At 39.4% G+C, this 7,996-nt stretch overlaps 1 pseudogene; it reads left to right on the top strand.

Moving 5' to 3' along the window:
• The first annotated feature begins 6,408 nt into the window (after nucleotides 1-6,408).
• On the top strand, nucleotides 6,409-7,008 carry LOC148027586 (cyclin-L1-1 pseudogene; annotated as a pseudogene).
• The last annotated feature ends 988 nt before the right edge of the window (nucleotides 7,009-7,996 follow it).

The raw sequence follows: 7,996 nt of genomic DNA, 5'->3' as shown, positions 1-7,996 counted from the left end.
TGTCCGAGAGCCTGCTCTATCTAGGTTTATATAGAGAGAGCTGATCGAATCGTGGACGGAGTAGAAGATCTGAGTCAAATTATTGGATTCAACGTTACAAAAAGCAACTAAATGGTTTCTTTCATCATCCTTTCTTTCTCCGCAAGTCTCAAAGAGCATCCTGCGTCGAGACAAATTCAACGCGCAAAATCCTTTTTATTATTGAAAAGCTACTTCATATCAGGGAATTCTGTAGAGACCAGGTCAACTTGAGTTCTAGAACTCCCAACCACCCCATGGAAGAAAGGAAATGGCTTCAAGTGGGAAACCAGGCTCAGCTAGCACTTGCATCTTCTTTCTTCATCGTTTTACTAAGCTACAGCTTATACAATAACCATGAAAACTGCACTTAAGAATCGTTTTCTATAAACACTCGCCACACACTGGTAACCATAAACATGCAGCCCAATCGCATGAAGGCATGCAACTGCCATGTCCTTAAGTATGGACATCACACATGTAACACATGCCTAGAATGCACCAGGTTGTCGTCTTTTGATCCAACCTATGTGAAAGACATCTTTGGCACCACAAATACAAAAATCACTTACTTCTTTGGAGGGATTCCTAAATGTATTTGCCATCTTTATGGCTAAGTTGGTCAAACCTAATGTTTTGAACTTTTCTTTATGAACACTAAACAATTCTTGGTAAAATGTGCATCCATTTTACATTGGATACTGCCATGAATGATGAAAAACCTTGAAGTTTCTTGAGTCCAATTATTAATTTATAATTTTCTTGTGACCTTGTTCTGTGTTTGTGCAACTTCTAATGGGGAAGGCCCCTAAATTATATCTAATGGAAGGAAACAACTATAAATCGGAAGCCTCTATTAAGAAAACCTTTTGAGAAAATATTTGAAAGGTATAATAAAGATGGTGATAAACTAAGACTACAATGGTGAGGTGGCCGAGGGAATTAATAACAGTTTTGTAAGATATTCTACCTTTGACTAGGCCATAGGTGGTGACCTTTGGTAGTCAACCAGCTTGATGCCACCATGGCTCTCTCAAGCACATGTACTTAACCACCTAGGAGATACTTGATTCTACCACATAGTTGAATGTGGCATTGTAACTACCCCTAATCATGGATCTTACATGTCATCAACTTGGGTCAATCCTAAGGCTATCTACACTCATCGAACACTTTACTATTGAGGCTTTTGGGTGATCACACAAGATGGCCAAACTTGCACTTGGTTTATAGAGAGTGTGACATAAGGAGTAGAAGACATGTTCCCTTAATACAAAATCGGAAATTGTGTTCCCTACCTATTTGCTAGCGATACTACAACTTTGGAAAGCTACTAGACTTATCACATTGACCCATGGGAGGATGTGCAACTTTTGAAATCATATCCAATCGCTTTTCAATCTTATGCACTTCCTAACACAGTCTTAGTTTTCTACAACCTTACCCACTTCCTAACACAATCTTAGTTTTCTAAACGAGCATGCTACTACACTACAAAACACATAAAGACAAAGTGCTCAATCAATCTTCTCACTACACATGGTTCCCTTCATGATCTTTAAGAAAAATTGTTGTATTGAGTAATCCATTTTCAGATCATAACTCGCCTTCCCTTACAAGCTCTAGAATGAGCAAACAATCATTAACCAGTGTTATTCCAACCCTTCTATCATCATTGGTTACAAATCTTTTCTATTGAAGGTTCCAAATCTTTAGCAACATTGATCCAAATCTTAATGAAGGATCAATCCAAATCTACTCTTGATTATTCCAATCCTTTTATTGGTGTACCTAATTCAAACATTTATCACAATTGGTATATGCCAACCATTGCTGACAAATAGCAAAGTAATCATCTTCAGGTGGTATCTCCTTAGAAAGCACAACGTTTCTTAGTCAATCAAGATGCGCACATACACCTAGGAGGAGACCCAAACATCCCTAACGTAGATAGATCAATTAAGCTATCATTGAGCAACACAAGAGATAGACCATGAGGCATTTGAACCACACAAAGCAACATTTCCACTTGAGATCAGAAATACTTCACTAAGGGTGAGAGAACTTCTAGCAGTTCTCTTTTCTCTTCTTTTCTAGTAGTATTATGTATCTTGGGACCATGGATATATTCTTACATAAAATATTACCTAGCATCTAGTTTCATAGGTCTATCTTTTACCCTTTCTAAGTGTATTGGTTTGTTCTATATACTCTTTCTAGGATTTGTGTGTGTGTGTGTGTGTGTGTGGTCAACAAAAATTACCTTCACAAATCCCTAAGACATAGCTACATTGCATAATACTTCATGTGCAAGCAAGAAAAAACCAAGAAGGAGAGAGAGTAAAAATTCAACCATAAATTTGTGAAGAGTTTGTGCACTTACCTTGAAAGATGGCACCAAAAGAATGAGCATACTTAGGGGAAACTTTCACGTTTATGTAATTTTTAGTAGTGTCACTATGATTGCTAGTAATGTCATTGATATGTGCATTGATAGGTTGTTAAAAAATTATGTGAGTATATTCACTTATATACTCACATAATCATCTTCAGGTGATATCTCCTTGGATAGAACAATGCTGTTTAGTCAATCGAGATGTGCACATACACCTAGGAGGAGATCTAGACATCCTTGATGTAGATAGATCAATTAAGCTATCATTTAGCAACACAAGAGATAGATCATGAGGCATCTTAACCACACAAAGCTACATTTCCACTTGAGAGAAATACTTCACTAAGGGTGAGAGAACTTCTATCCGTTCTCTTTTCTCCTCTTTTTTAGTAGTATTATGTATCTTTGGACCATGGATATATTCTTGCATAAAAAGTTACCTAAAGCATATACAAGATTTATGATCGCCAAGAGTCACCATGAGTGGTTAAGTTTCCTTGGTAATATCTCCAAATGCTAAATGTCTTCCATCCATGAATTCAGCTAGTGCAGGATTGGTCTTTTGCAATGGTGCAGGATTGGTCTTTTGTAGTGGTGCACGATTGGTCTTTTGGAGTACTCAAATTTGATATCTATTTACAAAACCATCATCAATGAAACATGCAGAGGCCCCGCCAGAGTCAACCAGGGCTTTGAGGGAAAGGGTCTTTCTCAACAAGATCATGTGGACTATGATAAAGAAAGTTTCCATGGGTGTGAGCGGAATCAAGAGACTCTTTCTTATATCAAGGTTTGGTTGTACGGTCTCGTTATCAACCAGACATCCTCATTTTTCTACTCGATGATGGTTGCAAAAACTCTTGGGGTTCTTGCCCTCTTTTTTGGGAAATCTAGGATGATGCGTCCAAGGTTTTTACAATATAGGCATAGATGATTCTCTCTTTGTCTTTGCTTTTCTTGTGGGGTCAAGGGCTAGAATTTGGTATTATCTATTTGCATCAATTCTGGCTTGATTTCTTCTTTGATTGGGTCTTTGATTAGTGGGGTTGGGTTCCATTCATCACCAACTTTCCGTGTAAATCGTTTTCCTCCCCTTTTCTTTTAGGGGACCCATTATTCTACTCCCTCCCCTTTTTGTTGCCAAAAATTGTGAGAAGGAGAAGGAGAGGGAGAGATAGTGAAGGAGAGAATGAGATATAGAGGAGAAGGAAGGGAAATCTAGAGTAAAGAAGAGTAATAGAGGGAGAGAAGTGGTTCAAGAACGAATCCCTTATTGGGCAAGGGCTCGAGTACTGCCTCTCCCCACCACAAGTCCCGTAGAGTTTCATAGGTTTATCTTTTACCATTTCTAAGTGTATTGGTTTGTTCTATATACTCGTCCTAGGTTGTTTTCGTGACGTTACACGTCTACCACTACAAACCTGAGGGCGGAATTTTCTATCGAGATATTGGACTCTTAAGTCAGTGTCATTATGAGTTTATTTTTTGTTGTGTGTTTCATTTGTTTTTGCATGACGCACGAGCACATGTAGTTAGGCTAGGCACAAATTCCTCAATGCATTCATAATTTTGTGTGGAGCATTGCTCCATTGATTGTATTGCATGGAATCTAATTTGCAAACTACATGAGTGATTGGACACAAAGTTCTTTCTTCCCAAAGCATGTACTTGATAGGGCACATTACATGAAAAATGGATTCACATGAAGATTTTTGTTTTGAAGTCTCAAGGACTTGAGGAAAAGAATAAAATGTTGATCCTTCACTTGCACATTTTTCATGTAACTTTTAAGGATGTTGCCAAGCACAATAATATGTCAACATTTAGCAGACTATGGAAGCTAAAAGTTATCCACTCATATTGAGGACATTTAAGTGGAGTATTGCTACAACTAATACTTGCACTCTTTGTGGAGATGATGGACCACTATCCCTCTACCTTTTATACATCCTAGAATTGTCATCTTGGTAAATTATGATTGTGCTCTAAAGTTAAATACTCCTCTTTGTGATTAGTTTGGGATTGGACATTATCCTACTCCATTGTGGGGACCTATTTCAAGATTTACATAAGCTCAAGATGGCCATGATTTATCAACATCATCTCAAAATGACACCGACCTATCAACCATGCAAACAAGTCACAAAGGCTAAGGTAACCTTTAAGCCAAACAGAAGGTCAAAAGGCACAAATTGACCTATTGGGACAAGATCACTATGCCCACAAGGGGTTTGATACTTGGATTGAGATTTGCAGTCAGTATCCTATATAGTGTGTTTATAGCACAAGGAAATGGAAGATACATTTTGCTCTACTTATGACCAGTCTAGGTGGCATTCTTCTTATCACTTAGGGCTTAAGGTTGGGAACCTTTTGGTTAACTTTTTGTTCCTCAATTTTCAACTCACATCAAGAGGAAGTTTGGTCAACATGGAGATGAAGCTTCGTAGATGCAGAAGTCAAGAATGCTAAAATTGTATCTTTTGGGTCAAGACTTATCAATAAATACATGGTGTTATCAAAATTTGAATAACATATTAAGTTGCCTTAGCAAGTAGATGAGCTATACAAGCTGGTACAATTTGAAAAACCTGCCTTAGGAGTTTTATAGCTGACTAAGCAAATACTTTTCATTGGCGGCCTTTTGGACTATGGAGCAGTAGCTAGAGAGAAAGCCATTGAAACGTGGCAGTAAGGTGGCGTAAGCTATGATGGAAAGCTTGAATAGGCGATAAGTTTAAATGAAAAGCACCAAGCTAAGGGCTAGTTGCTTTCAAGTGATTGTGAAAGTTTGAAGAACGTTACAACCAATTGGATGCAGTTGAACAAAGAGCCCTAAACTCAGCGAAAGTGGAATTATTCTTACAGACGACTGATCCTGCACTTCACGATTAGCTGGGAGAGCTTCTTGAAGACTGTACGCAGCCTATGGGATTGAAGATAGATTGGAAATATGCTGTTGATGTGGTTTCCACATTGATGAAGAGGTGGAGATGGAAAGCTCACTTACAAAACGGTATGCAAACACCTCTAACGATGTCTTCTCCTACCTCCACTTCTCCTACTTCTCCTACTACTCCTTCCACTTCTTCTCTTGCCCCTCATCCCATGTCTATGCCCACTTCTATAACTATGCCTATGCCTATTCCTACGACAGTTGTCAAGCTATCTGCCAAACCAACTCTTAAAGACATGGTGGAATAAATTTCAAAGAACTTGAAGGATCTTGAGATAAAGATGGCCATAAGAGATCAACAACCACTTAACCCAGCTCCAACTTCTGTCCCATCCTCTTCTACTCCTATGAATTCTTCCAGAAATGATCGTGTTTGTCGTTGCATATGGTGCGATAGTCCAGATCATGAGCGCAAGGACTGTCAAGACTTTGAAGAAGCGAAAAGATTGAAGTTGGTGGTTTCGAAGGACAGGATAATATGTTTTGGAGACATAGAGCAACCACTCAAAACAAATTTCGGCAAAGGATGTATGAAGAAATTATTGGTGGAACCTCTCTTACATTCTTTTGGTGTGAAGCAAGAGGCGGAAAGAGAAGCTGATGCCCATGGTCTTCAATTGGAGTAGTTATCGAAAGATAAGTCTCCTTTATGGTCCTATGCATTGCACATAGAAAAGAAAGGTAAAGCTTCATCATCTGAACTTTCATTCATAGGAGATGAAATTAGAAAAGGAACTGGATGGAATGATCGTGTAGATGTCTTCTCTATCTATGCTTATATTGAAAAATCTCAAGGGTTTGAAGTATTAGCTATATATTGTTTTAGCTATATATAGTTTGTCTATATATAGCATCCCCGGTCCCCTCTATATATTCTAACTATGTGTGCGCGGGTTCCACTTCCGGTGTCTTGTGTCTCTCTTCTCCTCTCTCTTCCTCCATTCCTCGTCTCTGTCGCGCATTGTTCAACATGGTATCAAAGCGAGGTTTCACAATTACACAAAGGTCTATGTCTCAGTAGTCAAAAGCACGTGAAGTGATGCATTGTTTCCTCTTTACCAAGTGTGCCCTTCGCTCTTACGCCTACGAGATCATCCAAGAGGCCGACATCATTCTCCGTATGCCCCAGGCCATCATGGCCACCGCTCAGATCCTCCTCCATCGCTTCTACTGCAAGCAGTCCTTCAAGGACTTCGATGCCCAGAGCATGGATGCAGCCTGCTTCTATCTCTCGATGAAGCTTCTGGCTCTCGATGAAGCTCGAAGAGGAAGTCACCTCCAACCGTAGTGAGAAGCGATCTCTTCTCTAGGACGTCGTCATGATGTTCAACCGCATTCGTGTGTGCAGGGAAGGTGATCTGCCTCTTCCTCTCGGTTCGTAGGCTTACACGAAGCGAAGAGATGAACTGCTGAAGCTGGAGATGCACCTTTTGGTGGAGCTAGGGTTTGTCTGCCACATGGAGCACCCTCACAAGAACTGCTGAAGCTGGAGATGCACCTTCAGGTGGAGCTAGGGTTTGTCTACCACATGGAGCACCCTCAGAAGCTTCTTCTCAGCTATCTCAACCTTCTTCGCCTGAACGGGGTGCAGGATTTTTGTCAAGAGGCATGGAACATGGAATTGCATCTATCAAGGTAGTACTTATAGGTGTTGTTACAGTTGCCACTCGCTCAACACATCAGAGTGAAGATTCAATGGATAAAATTCCCCACAACCAAAGTGAAGACAGATATAGCTCTAGCACAAAGCGTGATTCCCTTAGGCACAGCAGTGGATCAAGGAAAAGGTACTCCGAATCCCCGGAGGCATAGGAGGTCTCTAATAAGCATAGAAGAGGGGACATTGATTCACATCGAAAATTGCGCAAAAGATATGTAAGTAAGGTCATTCACTTTCTTATGTGCAACCAGATGGTGCAAAGTTGCAGAGCAAGAAGGATGCAGTTCCTGCTGTATATATTGATCGCCTCCAGATTGCTGAGCTGTGCAACCTCATCCAGAGCTTGGAATGTACCATACATCCATAATCCTACTAACAATAGATTATTCAAAGGCAGCACAGCTGATGAGCTCTTGATATTCCAGCTAATGATATGACATTTCTGTTGATGTTTCATTTGCACAATTTAGTACAATTTCTCATCATTTTAATTGCTACTATTTCATCTTTCATGGTTTCATTACACCACTTGATGGTTCAAGAATTCAGATATGATATAGCTGCTGACGTTTCATTTTCTAGCTCATTATTTGTTTGCATCTCGTATATTATTCTTTCCAACTGATGATCGTATTCTAGCTTATAGTTGATGCGCTGATGATATTTTAATGATCGTAATATTCATCTCGTTATATTCGAGCTATTGAGTTGTTCTAGCTGATGTTTCATTCCTTATTCTAGCTGTTGAGTTATTTCAGCTCATGTTTCGTTCCTTATTATTCCAGCTATTGAGTTGTTACGTTCCTTATTATTCCAGCTATTGAGTTGTTCTAGCTAATGTTTCGTTCTTTATTGTAGCTGGTTGTTGAGTTGTTCCAAACCATGTTTCGTTCTTTATTCTTATTTATTCTAGCTCTTGAGTTGTTCCAACTAATGCTTCATTCTTTTCGTTTTCTATTCTAATGTT

The sequence above is a fragment of the Lygodium microphyllum genome, chromosome 12, assembly GCF_053477565.2.
Source record: "Lygodium microphyllum isolate KBCC chromosome 12, Lygodium_microphyllum_v1.1.10, whole genome shotgun sequence".
NCBI classification, from domain to species: Eukaryota; Viridiplantae; Streptophyta; class Polypodiopsida; order Schizaeales; family Lygodiaceae; genus Lygodium; species Lygodium microphyllum.
The sequence above is the reverse complement of the archived record's forward strand: the minus strand, read 5'-3'. Positions and strand labels throughout refer to the sequence as shown.